Source organism: Falco naumanni, chromosome 17 (genome assembly GCF_017639655.2).
Source record: "Falco naumanni isolate bFalNau1 chromosome 17, bFalNau1.pat, whole genome shotgun sequence".
Classification (NCBI taxonomy): Eukaryota; Metazoa; Chordata; class Aves; order Falconiformes; family Falconidae; genus Falco; species Falco naumanni.
The window spans coordinates 7696165-7709681 of record NC_054070.1 but is presented as its reverse complement, the minus strand read 5'-3'; the positions used below and the strand labels follow the sequence as shown (position 1 = coordinate 7709681).

The 13517-nt window shown below is 57.4% G+C and overlaps 1 protein-coding gene across 1 annotated transcript in view; it reads left to right on the top strand.

The window, feature by feature from the left end:
• The first annotated feature begins 3704 nt into the window (after positions 1-3704).
• Positions 3705-13517, top strand: part of CNTN2 (contactin 2) — a 34156-nt gene continuing 24343 nt past the window's right edge. The window contains exon 1 of the mRNA XM_040616361.1: positions 3705-3884. The gene's annotated coding sequence lies outside the window, so the exon portion shown is untranslated. The remainder of the gene's footprint in view (positions 3885-13517) is intronic.

Sequence of the window (13517 nt, the reverse complement as noted above, 5' to 3'; positions counted from 1 at the left end):
GGATGCTTTGTTTTCAGGAGCATCGCCCAACAGCCAGGTGCAGAGCTCAGCTCAGCGCAGGACTGCACGGTTGGACTCCATGATCTTAAAGGTCTGTTCCAACCTAAACGATCCCATGAAAGCAGCAGCCAGGGTGGTGGAAAGGGAGAAAACCCTCCAGCACAGCCCTCCACCCCCCAGCTCATCTCATCTGTGGGCTCAGGGCAGAGGGGACAGTTCCCAAAGCCTGTGCAAGCTCAGTGCAGCAGCTCCTGCATTTACACGAGGTTGCAGAAAGGGTCTGGGGAGCAGCAGGTCTCCACTCTTGTTGCACCCCAGCAGGTTGCAGGGATGACCTGGCCCCCGCAGGGCAGCTCTCCCCACGAGTATTTTACAGCCCCTCTGCTCTGGGTGCTCTGACATCTCCCACCCACAGCCAGATCTGCTCAGCTGCATTAAACAGCATTAATACATCGTTCATTAAAACCTGGTAGAGGCTGAAAGCTGGGAGCAGCTCAAAGTGCTGGGACAAGACCATCAGAGGGATGCCGGGTGAATGGGATGAGAGCAGCGACCCAGGCAGGGATGCACAGCACCGGCACATCTCGCTGCACATCACCCTTCCAGGTGCGGAGCCCAGCCAGCACAACGGTGCCTGATGGGTGGGTGGGCTGGCAGCCCCCAGGCCAGGCAGCACCAGGCAGGGCACCCATCACAGGGAGGAGAGCCCAGTCTCCCAAGAGGACAGACCACACTACTGGGATTTCAGCCGATGCCCTGTTTGACGTCTGTCTGCCAGGGGAGAGCTGTGAAAGTTGGAGTTTAACTTCCCTCCTAGCTGTCAACAGGGTTTTCAATAATCGCACACAGCTGCCAGCCCACCAGGAGCGTTAGGGGAACCCCCCAGAGCAGCACTATCTGCTCCCAGCGACCCGGCCAGGAGCGCATCGCTCCTCGCAAAGCCCTCACTGACCATCTCAGGGGCCAGTGAGGCCTCGGTGTGGGCAACGGTATCCTTCCCAGTGGGGAAACTGAGGCACAAAGGAGCAATGGCTGCCCCATTACCTGGACATACTTGTGATGCTGGCTTGGCACGTTTGAGATTTGCAGCTCTGCACCCTTGCCGTGCTGGCTGCAGCACAAACACCCTTTGGAAGCACACGATGGCCGCTGGAGAAAAAAGCCCCCATGGCCCAGCAAACACACAGGAGCACCAGCCAGGGCTTAACCCTACTCCCCTCCCAATCCCGACCCAGCACATCCCAGCAGATGAGAGCGATGCCTGCCCCCGGGGCCAATCCTGCACTCCCCAGCCTTTCCTGCCCCCGAGGCTCTGAAGTGCTCTTACAGAGGCTCCCTGGTGCAAAGCCTTGACGAGAATGGGCTGAAGGAAAGGGGAAAAAAAGCAGAGCCTGTTTGGCTAATGAAGATGTAATTGCTGCGGCCCTCGCTAATAGGATGAAAGTATTAGTGCTTCCTACTCCAGTGCCGCAGCAGGGACTTCATCCACCCCCTCCACACTGCTTACTTGAACGGCAGTGAGAAAAACCCAAAAAGCACCTTTTGCCCAACGTAGGAGACCTCCCCAGTGCAGACCAGCAACGGAGACACCAGCCACCCCCAGCCCCTGCCCCAAGGAAGGACGGGTAAGGAGTCGCACTTGGCTGTTGATGCAGAAATTCAAGGTAGCTGGAACCCAAGGGCCCCTCCGATCCCTCAGTCACCATTCCCCACTGCCCAGATCCACGGGAACCACCGGGGCCCGAGGCAGCCTCACACAGGGCTGCGCAGGCGGCTGCTCCATCATTCCCATCGGTTTTTATCATCCAGGAGCAAGCACCAATGGACCCATCCTCATCCTCATGATCGATACGGGGGGAGACATGCAGGCATTAGCGCTCGTCCCTTTTTATGGCACGATAATGACACCCATATCTTCCCTGACCTCTGCCCGCCTGGACGGGTGGCAGGGCTGGATCAATGCCGACAGACTGCCTCCAATTACCCTCCTCCTCCTCGGAGAGGCAGCTCCAGCCTACTGCCCATTACCATAGCTAAGAGCCATCCGGTGCCGGCACTGGGAATATCCAAGGGAGCCCTTACAGAGCTGCTTCCTCCCCCAGCACTGTCGCCGCAGTCTCAGTACATGTCTGCCCCAGGACGAACACCCAAGAGGTCACCAATGCCCTTGTCACTTGTGGAGAGACCCCCAGTGAGCTGCTGAGAGCAGAGACACAGAGGAGAGGGGCAGAGGGCAGGTCCCCCTCCCTCCACTGGGGATGGGGCTGGGATGCTCTCTTGGGTTTCCCTTCATTAATCCTTTTGCCAGCGGTCAGGATTCAGCCCTGTTCTTCCTTTCTGTCCACCAAAAGTGTCTGCTGTCCCAGGCGAGGGCTGTGGCCAGTTTCTCCCAACCTCACCCCAAAACGGCAGCAGGGAGCAGAAAACGGAGCAAACTGGGCAAGGGGAAGGGAGACGGGACCGTCAACGCGCTCCACTCCACCAGGCACTCTCCTGCCTGCACCCATTTGCTGGAGGAGCCTAGACCACTGGAGCTGTGCCAATCAATAGAGATACTGATGCCTTAATTACTCCTCTGTAATTGCAGGCCATTAACCTGTGGACAGCCCCAGCGCCCATTGATCTCCTTACATCGTTAACAGGTCTAGGCTGGAGCTGGGAGGGATGGAGAGTGCAGGGTGGTCGCTGCCACGCTCCCGAATCCTCCGCTTCCCATCGCACAGCCTGGCAGCAACCTGCCCACCGGCGAACCCCCACACCACGGGGGCCCTTCGCACCTCAGCTTGCTCAGCAGCATCTCTTTCCCCCAAACCTCAGTGCCTGCAGGATAGCATGGGGGAGGTCCTGGAGCATCCCCCGGCACACCTTACAGCCTCGCTCCACCCAGACAGACCTCCCTCAGCAGTCAGAAAACAGCAAAGATCTCAAGGTTGCAAATATTCACCGGGCAGGGCTCTGCGCGCCGCCTCGCAAGGGGCACAGCTCCTCTTTGCAGAGCACTGACAACGCAGGCAAGCCCAGTCTTAAGCCCCTCGGACCACCGCAACAGCCAAAAGTGGCTCCAGCACCCCCAAACCCCCAAGCCGACCCAGGCTGCCAGCCCCGTGTCCCCTGGCTGAGCGTCGTGCAGAGCCACTCGCTCGGTCACACGCGAGGAAACCCCATCCTCCCCGTGCGGCACAGTCGGGTACCACCTATGACAGCCACGCTCGGCTCAATGGAGCATCCCAACATTCTGCTGTGAACCCATCTCCCTAGCACGCGGATAAGCCTGGTTACGTGGGTATACATTTAGATGGATTTATTTAGGCACGGAGGTGTGCATATATACAGACACATGCACACGCTGCACAGAGGTGGGTATCCCTGCCGAGACACCCCCCAGCTGAGGCTAATCCCTTTCCTGCTTCCACCCCACAGACACAGGCTCAGACCCCCGCTGGGTCCCCCAGCTGCCCCCCCAGGCCTACACCTGCTCCAGCCCCAGGGACTGGGGGGGAGCCGGCGGCGATCGGTGCGGATGAGGGGTTTCTGCTGGGGACTGGTGGGAGCAGCAGCCAGGGAGGCTGAGGAAGGGCATGAATTATGCATGATGCTGCAAGTCGCTCTGCCTCCCTGACTGGTCCTTGGACTGTGGCAAGTGAGGTAAAGGCAGAGGGAAAAAATACCCTCTCCAGGGACCAGCGTGGTGGTTGGCAGCGAGCGAGGGAGCGCGCACGCAAGGAGGGAGGAGAGGGAGGAGCACATCCTAATGCAGAGATGCTGCAGTGGCTTTGGGCACACACATCCACACTCGGGCAGGCACCAGCCGAGCACTGCCTCGCAGCCCAGCCGCCGGCAGCCGCGGAGCCCCAGCCCATGCACACGCATCCATCCCGCACAAGGTAAGTGCCTTCGTCCTCCGGCCAAGAGGGAAGAAGGAGGCTCCGGGTTTCAGGGCACCATTCCCCATCAGAGCCAACCTGCGGGCGTGCTCGCCTTTGCTCTGGCAAGAGGGAACCTGCCAGATCCCACTCACCTCCGGCAGGGATGGGGAGGCAGGGGCAGGGGGCTGGTTTGGGCATTTCTCGGCGGGCGATGGCTTTGCAGGCGATGCAGGCTCTGCCTGCGCTGGAGAGGAGCCGGGGGTGGAGTTGGAAGGAAGGGGGGGTGACAGCTGTGTCACTTGTGGCAGGGGCTGAGCGGCCGAGGTCGACACGGCTGTCAGCAGAAATGTCTCTTATGGAATACGTCTGGGAGTATTTTTATTATTATTTATTACTATTGTGCTTTTTCCTGGTGCGTTCTGGCTAGAGGCACTTTGAGAGCCTGCTCGTGGGGTCAGGCATCTCGAACGTGGCGCCTGGGAGAGGTGGGGGGGCTGGCAGAGCTTTTGCTGCACAAAACTACTTCAGCACCACCAGCACAGGCTGTCAGAGCCCAGAGCAGCCCAGGAGACCCCAGTTCCCACCGCAGGGAGGGAGGATGAGGAGGACTGTGGCGTCCCAAGTCCCTTCCCTAGGCACCCCCCGTGAGGGCAGATCCCAAGTGAGAGGTGGGAGACGGGGCTGCTCCAGGCTCACGGGGTATTTGCTGTGTCTGAGGCTGGCCGGGGTTTTGCAGCGTCTCAGGGCAGCGGGGAGCCAGAGGGGCTCAGTGCAAAGTCACAGCCGAGAGCTTGCCCACCCCAGGGTGGGCACGGGGAGGCACCGGCAGGCAGGGCACCGCTTTGCTCCTTCCCACTCGCAGCGGGACGGATGCTCAGATGGGGAGGCAGCCGGTGGCAGGGCGGGCTGGGCTGTGCTGCACAGGGCTCCAGTCCCAAAACTTCCCGAGCTCCCTCCTCCCTTTGCATCTCACCCATGCTGGCCCACTGACACCCCCAGGCTTGCACCACTCCCACGAGCCTCAGCATTATTTTTCTGGCCAGACTGGGCAGTATTCATGAGAGATTGTCATCTCTCCAAGGAAACACTAGTTGCTTTGAGGATGGGAGGCAGCAGCCTCTACATCCAAGAGCTGGGAGCAGCCAGAGCCCTCCCCAGCACAACCCTGGCCCAGGGCTTTAGCCAAACCCTGAGAACATCTCTTGCTTCTCCCAGGCCATCTCCAGGCACGTCCACAACAAGCTCTGGGGATACAAAGCTGAAGCACAGGCTCTTGCATGAGATTTAAGAGCAGCTTTGCATCCACAGATGAACCTCTCAAGGCCATGTATTGGGTACTGAGCACACCCGCCAGCAACACCACCAACCCCAAAAGCTGCTTACTTCGCTACTACAAGAAAGTCCCAAACTTTCTAGAAATAACTGTACTTTCCAGGGGTAGATTAGAATTACCCAAGACTAAAGAAAAGAAAGAATGAGAGGGTCATGCCAAGACCGGCTGCACACCCTCCCTGGAGCACAAGCAGATTGAGACAAAGGGATGTGAACGCTCTTCTCCATCACCTGATCAATTACTATCAAACAGAGCAACCACGACTTCTGTCACTCAAAATACCTGCAGAGAATTTAATGACCTGCGTTACTATCTTGCCTGCAGCCTTACCACAAGCAAATCACAAAAGGCAGAGAACCCAACCATGTCATTAGGGAGCTATTTCACACACACCCCCCAGACGCACCTAAATGCGGTGCATGAAAGGTCTGGCCCATAGAGCTGGGAGCCCACGTGGAGACTGAGCTCATGTACATTAAACAGCCCGGCTGTTCAGCCACTCTGCATGCTTTATGTGTGTCCAAAATCCAAATTATCCAGGAAAAGTCATGGGCCCCAATGAGAGGCGGATATCTCCCCGTGTTCCTCAGTGCCTCCTCCCTCCGGCACCCCCTGCAAGCCCCACGGTCTCCTGTAGCACTTTGTCTACTTGCAGCGGCCACAACCCCAACCCTTGAGATTTTGCCTTGAAGGTGCTGGGCACGCAGCAAACCCAGGCAGTCATGGAACACCTCGCATCCCGAGGGAGCCTCCTGGCAGCTTCCCAGCCGAGTAGTTCAGGGCTGTGGGAACCAGAGAGCCCCGGGCTCAGCACCCACAGGGCTGGCTCCCAGCACCAGGCTCACCCGTGCTGGCCAGCCCGGAGCACTGCCCCTCTGCTCAGGGATGCGTTTTGCTCCGTTTCATGGAGACTGGTTTAACACAGCACTGCCTGTAGTTATCCTGCACAGCTGGATGCACATCCCTCTCCTTCCTAAATCAGTGTCACACACTAGAGCCCTGCATTCCAGGGATGAGGAACCGCAGATGCCCAGGAAGATTTTGAGATGGGCTCATGGCAATCCTGGAAGCCCAGAGCTCTGCATCGCTGCACACATCCCCAGCACACCAGGTCGGCTGTCATACAAACACATGCACCACGCAGGAAACCCCAGCACCGACCAGGGGCTTCCAGAGGTGCTGTTTAAGTGCAGATACACAGAAAGAGGCTAGAGAGGCTTACTCAGTCCTTTAAGAGTCAAAAAGCATAGATGAAAGGGAAGAAACTTTATTAAAATCTGCTGTGATAGGCTGCATCAGGCTCCTTCTAGACACTTTCTGTCTTCTCCTCACACTAGATGTCTTTGGGTGCTTGTGGAGCTGTAGGGAAGGAAAAGGTCTCAGCGGACAAGGAAGCAAAGCCCACTCTCAAACGATACAAAAGCTCCTTCCTTGAACCCAAAATGTTTTCTTCTCCCCGGCAAACACTCTCGGTCCCACTGCCACAACACAGCTGTAGCATCCAGGATTTTACCAGAGGGATGTTCAGCACAAGTGAGATGTCCCAAGACCTCAGGGAGCACAAGAAGTATTCAACCCTACAGCTGCTTGTGAAATACTGAACCCAGCCCCCCTCAGCAGCCTAGGTCCTAAATTAATACATGTATTATTTATTGTACAGCCTGTAGAGCTGTCAGTCCTGCACCGGAGAGTCATAAAACAGGGAGCCTCCATGGAGGAAGGAAGGGGGATAGATGTTTTGTGCTGGTTCTTGCTTGTTTGTATAGAGAAGAGAGCAGCTTGGCGCTATTTGGAGACTGAATACCAAAACCACTTTAGCAAAGGCAGGTGAGAAGGTTGGACACAGGGATGATTCCTTCCAAGAAGCAAAATATGACACCATTGCAGAGGAAACCCTAACCTTCTCCTAGGAGGGAGAGGATTTTAGCACCATTTCACTGAAGCTCCCTCCGCCTGGGGATAGGGCACCCCCCAGCACAGCCAGCACAAGCACCAGCAGTGCTGAGGGGCTCTGTGAGGCTGGGGCAAATGCCTGGTGCCATGCACGACCCCCCCACCCCCATCACCCACCCCCAGGAAGGCTCTTGCTGCTGGCACGACCTTACCCAGCGACACAAACAGGGCAGCCAGCACCAGTGCCGGTGTGACAGGCTGGTGGGTGTTAGGGCTTCCCCATATAACACATCACCTTCCCGCGTTAGCCAGAAGGTTTCCCAAGCTCTGCACTTGTTTTTCCTTGCTAAAGCCTCTCCCCAGGACCAGCTCCTGCCAAGCTATTTACCAGGCAGCAGAAGGGAGGGGATGGAGCCAGGCTCCGTCGCAGGTAGGGAGCTATTTATACCGGTGCCACATCAAAGAGTTTCTGCTGCTGACGACACGGTAGCACTTATCGCAGAAAGTGGGTGGGTTTGCGAGGCTGGAAGCTCTGTGGATGTCCCAGGGTTTAGGCAGAGCTCCCCACAGCTCAGCTGTGCGTGCTCAACGCGTGGTGCCGCGCTGCAAGAGGGAAGGAAAACCTGCAGCGTGAAGCTTTATTTCGGAGTTTTATTTTGGGGAGGGGATAGCAGCACTCGCAGTCAGACTTCAGCTCCCGTCCCCTCTGCCAGCATTCAGCCCACCTCAGCATCCCCTCCCGGGCAACCTCAGATTAATAACTTGCATTTCCTAAGCAAAGAGGTTGCAAGGTTGTGCTCAGCTGTGCTTGGACTGGTTTGCAATGCAGCGATTTTGCAGGGGAGTGCCTGTAAGAAGGGCACCATATTTGTAACTTTAGCAACTGTAATCAGGGTGTTAACCAGGATTTCAGGCAGACATCTCTCAAACACCCCATGTGCTAAACTGGAGTCACTTGTGGCCTTGTTTTCAAAGACTTTAAGCATCCTTCCAGCTGCTATCAACTCAGGATATTGATTGAAATACAAGTCTTCAGGGAGAGCTTAGGAGCTGCATGCTGGCAGTCTCGGGCAAACACCAGGCTCATACCCAGCCTGCAAGGCAGCGGGCAACTTGCAGCGAAACCCCCTCCCCAGTAAAGCCTCCATGGGAAGGTCTCCTGGCTGTTTCTGTTTGTCTCCTTTGCTTTCTGACACACTGTGCTGGTCCCCATGTCATTTCCCTGGGGCTGAGCTGCTGCTGCAGCCACCCTGGCAATGCTACCCGTGGACCTCAAGGTCTTGCCTGGAGGTGGCATGAGTCTGGTCCAGCTCCTCCGGGTCAGTCCCACCAAACACTTCACCTCCAAAACCCTGAGGATTTACCAAGAGCTTATTGCAGCAGAGCAGAGGATCAGGCAGCTCAGGCTGCAGTCCCACCACCCCAAGGCACTAAGGTGCAGCCAGAGATGGGATCTGGCCAGTTCAGGGAAGGAAAACAAAAAAAAAAAAAAAAAACCAAAACCAACAAAAAAAGCACTAACTGCAAAGCTCAGACCTAGAGTTCAAACCGCACAACAGAACAGCGATAAAGGTCCACTTAATGTCACCCGTTTCACCACGGCTAGGTTTCAGCTCTGCAGTCACTCCCCTCCCAGAGCCACCAGTCCCGAGCGCTGCGCACACCCCCAGCCCGTGCCTCTGGGCTGAACCCCAGTCCCGGCTTTGTCTCCTGCACAAAGAGGGGCTGAGCTGGGTACAAGCACGGGGGGTTTGCCTGTCTGAGGAGGGGTGGAACCAGAAGAAAACTCCCACTGAGACCCTCTTACAATGAGGTGCCCTGACCCGTGATGTACATGAATGCGCCAACCAATTATTAGGAAAAAGCACTTAAAAGACACAGGGAAAACAGAGCGCTTGAAAACCATGCCTTAATGCAGCTGTCCTGCTGGGATTGTATCACAGCACCCTGCCTGCTCCTTGACCAGGACAAGGAGGACTAGACAGGCCTTTTTTGTCCCCCAGGCGAAGCTAAACCGCTCCCTGCCCTAAGCAGGAGTTGCTCTCAGGTGTCTGGATGTCCAGTAACACCCCATATAATCCACTGGGAGAAGCGCAGCCTGAGAGCCGTGGCTCTCCTTCCAGCGCTTGGCTCGAGCACGGGTCCATCCAACATCAAGTGATGCAAAAGGTACGAGCACGGCAGCCCCCGTCCCCTCCTGGCAGCGCAGGGCTCTCCCCCGTCATGCCAGCAATGCTTTTACTGCAGCAGAGTTCCCCACGTCCCACGGGCAGGGCTTTCCCTCCCCTCGCAGAGACTTTGCTCCCATCTTTTCCAGGATGTTGGATAATCTCAGCTGCCCTCCCTCCCTAGACACACACCCCCGCCACCACTCTGAGCTGCTCCCCTCCACTCGCCTTGGGAGGAAAGAGCAGGAGCCACTGATCAGATATTGATCCTTACCAAGCCAGCTCTAGTACAATCAAATTAATCGGTGATTGATAGGACACAGCCAAGGGGCTGGTGCAGGGCCTGAGCACCCATCCTGGCACATCCCCATCCCAGTTGGTCTCACAGCTCTGGGAAAAGGACGCCCAGAGCCTTTCCTCCCCAGGCTGCCTGCACACCCAGGCACCGGGGGTATTAAACGCTCCCAGCAGCACTGGAATCACCACTGACCACTCACCAGAGCTGTGCTACCCCCCCTCCCCCCACACAGACAAGCCCACGCGTGGGTACCCCACGGGTAGGGATGTACACGTGGCAGCCACCTGGCTCCCCCCCTGCAGGCTGCACCGCCACGGGTGGTTTAGGCACCGTTGGACACACACGGGACTCTGCCCCTCCACCCATTTCACACACCAAATCCTACCGCCTGCTGCATTCTGAAAAAATTAATTAGGGCCCATGCACACACCATGGGCTCCAGCCCTACCAAGTCTGCTCTGCACAGGGAACGGGAATGGCATCGCTCTGGATGCTCATGTCAAAGGGAGAAGCACATTAGTTTCCATGGATATGGCAATTCAGAATTGCTCCGGATGTAACTTGATTTGCAGAGCACCGCGAGGAAGCCTGCAACATTCCTGCCTGGTCCCACAAGGCAGGGCCACAGCACTGAGCCCACTCAACAGAAAGCAGCAGGACCGGAGCCAGACCCAAACAAAACCAAACCCCAAATAAAATCCCACCCCTAAGTTCTGGGGGTACCCCAGCAAACACAACGAACTTTGCTTCCAGCAGCAAGCAAAGCACGTTTGCACGGTGCACTGCCCCTAGGTTGGCATTTTGCTGCTTGACTTCTTTTCTAGAAGCCCAGTGTACTGTACAGCTCCTGGGGCGGGCAGGGTGCTGGGGGCTCTTGCCAGGGAGGGGACAGGGACACAAAGGCTGTGCTGGGAGCTAAGACCACAGCTGGGGCAGAGCACCCCAAAGTGGGAGCTGCCAACAGTCTCACAATGCAGCAGCACAAACCAGCCAGGGCTGCAGACAGCACAAAGAACAAGAGCAAGCTCACAGTGCCAGCACGCAGCCACCCCAGCCCCGAGGGAGCTCGGGCCACCCTCCCCAGCCACGCTAATGGGGAAACCCCTGCACCCACCCCCTCCTGGTCAGGTCCCACCACCCTACAGCTCCCCACCATCCTCCTCTGGGTGCTTGAATGCTCCCAAATTAAACATTTGCTTCTCTTCTTTCCCCCCTTACCTCTCTCTCCGTCACACTCTCCTGTCTCTGCGCTGAGCCGGGAGGGCAAAGCCCCCCGTGTCTGCAATTACACTAACAAGGGCTGGCTGCAAGTGCTCGCACCTGGGGCACAGGGCCAGGGCGGAGGCACCGGCTGGGGGGGGCTCTGGCACAGCCCCCTGCTCCTTGCTCGGTGGCTCTGCTCCCATCCCAGGGCTCAGACCCGCTGCCACGGGCCATCTCCCTTGTCCCTGAGCTGGGCTGTTGAAGACCACAGGCACGGCACCGTGCCTCCCCTGCCCACTGCCTGCATGGCCCAGGTGTAAAAGCAGCAGCAGCAGCAAGGGCAGGCACGCCAGGCAGACAGATGAGCCAACGGAAAACACCTGCTTTAATCCACCCCACCTGTCCCCGTCTGCGTGTGTCCCCTTCACCCGGCCACAGCAAAGCCCTCCTGCAGCGTGCAGAGCGTGTCCCCGCTTTGTGCCAATGCCTCAGCCCATCGGGCAATAACAAATGCATCCGGACAGCAGAGCCCCAGCTCCAGCCCTGGCTGCGGGTGGCATCGCCATGGCCCAGCAGGGAGCTGCCGGCGGGGAAGGAGGCCGGGCTGTGAGCACCATCTGCTCCCACAGCCTTGGGCTGGAGGCTCTGAGCCTCCTGCACCAGCCTCAGCTCCTCCTGTGCGAGCACAGCCGGGGACAGAGCCCTCCTCCAAGTCCCCACTCCATCCCCTACCGCTGTCCCACTGCCTGGCTCCTCAGGGCAATGTTGGGGTGCAGACAGGGAGCACTGAGCCCGGGGCAAGGGAATGTGCCCATTGCACAGTCCCTGCAGCGGTGACAGCGATGGGCGAGGGTGACAGGGTGGGACAGGGACAACAGGGTGTAGCTGGTGGCCAGGAGCCTCCCCAGGGAGTGCAGCTCGTGCTGCTCCTCTCCCTCGGCTTGCACAGCAGAGGCGATTACCTGCCAGAGGCAGAGCCTGTGGGACTTCTGTAAAATGCCAAGAGCGATCCAAACCCCCCTGGGCAGCAGAAAGGGTGCACAGGACCCCCCCCCAGCTATTACTAGAAGTGTTTCTGGGACACATCTCTGCTGCAGCTGGTGACAGGTACCAAAGTGAGCAAGCGGTGCCCGCAGCACTCCTGCATCAGGTCCCGAGCCTCACCGGGGAGCAGGGTTCCCCCGGGAGCTGCAGACAGGGTTTGGTGTCTGTTACGGGGTGACTGGTGAGCCTAGGGAGGGCTGAACTCTGCCGTGAGGCTCTGAACCCCTCTGAGGGTGCCTCTGGTCCTCATTCGGACCTTGGAGACTTCACTGCTTACGACGGTTTTTGGGTGGCCCAGGATTTCTGCAGCAGCAGCTGCTGCAGGTCTTGGAAGCACCAACAGATCTGAACCCAAAAAAGCTCAAGAAAGGCCAAACCCAGAGCCTGCATCTAACTCGTCCTCTCCGCAGCACAGGCAGTTTTACAAGAGAACAGTTACATCACAATAAAACCACTGGCAACTCCTTGAAACATGCTGTTCTGGTGGGCAAAATGTACCTAACCTTGGTTTCACAAGCCAAAATCCAGCAAACATCAAAAGCATGTCCCTTCTAGCCTTAGCGACGGTCCTTAACAAAAGGGACACTCACAGCACAGGACAAATTCCTGCATCGCCCACCCTCGGGAGCAATCCTTCCCTGGGGAATGCTGCAGCGGCAGGAGCTGCCCCACTTACACACAAATGCTCATCTCATCACCTAACCATGAGACACCGAGTTACATTCATTTATTCTGGTGATATACAGCACTTCGCCTGTGCTGGCCATGTCACCTCTTCTTAAAGCCCATCTCCTACCAAAAGCCATTTCTGGCCCCAGAGTCCTGCTGGAGTCACCTCCTCCAAAGGATGCTGCTGCTGCTCCACAGTCAGAACTGGGGCTGTGGGTGCTGGACCGGGCAGCATCTCCTCTCCCAGAGGCTCAGGAGGACTCAGAATCTCTCTGTAGCTCTTTGCCTCTACAATAACGGATCGTTATCCCAGGTCCCAGGGTCTCCAGAGGAAAGGGCTAATGCACATGTTTTCGAGTGTGCCCATGCCTCCTTGCTACTGGAAGTATTAATGACAGCATCCATTAGCAGGGATGACAGATCCCCTTTCAGTACAACAGAAGGCTCTCGAGTGACTGTCAAAACACCCTATGAAAGGGGGAAAGACCAGATCCCCGTGGGCCCTCTTCTAACCAAGGATGGAGAACAGGGCTAAACATCAGCTGCAAAGCGCATGCCCGTGTTTTGGAGAAGTTGAGAGTCAGATGTGGGATCCACCGCTCAGGGTCATGGCTTTCAGATGCCCCCAAGTCCCAGTGCAGCCCCAGGTGTGACCTCGCAGCGTCAGGCCCTCAGGCACAATTTGATCGCAGCACTCAGGCGATGAGACAGCCAGGAACCCGCAAAACAGCATCTGAGAGGATTATTTCATCCAGCCTCTAATTGCAAACAGTGTCAGCACTCATCGAAATGACCCTCTCACGTGTTCGTTTGAAGCGGACCGTACCTGGAGTTGTCCCTCATTATCACGTTCCTGATTTTTTACAAAGGAGTTAAAGCTGGATTCAAAAGGGCAAAGCAGCAGCATCTCCCCGTCCTCCCCCCCCCCCAAGAGCCTCCCCACACCCCACCTCAGCCTGCCAAGCCGCAGCGCAGAATGTCTCGCCTCCAGAAAGGGCCCCGAGTATTTCAGGAGCAAACACACATCTGTGTGCGTGGGAAGG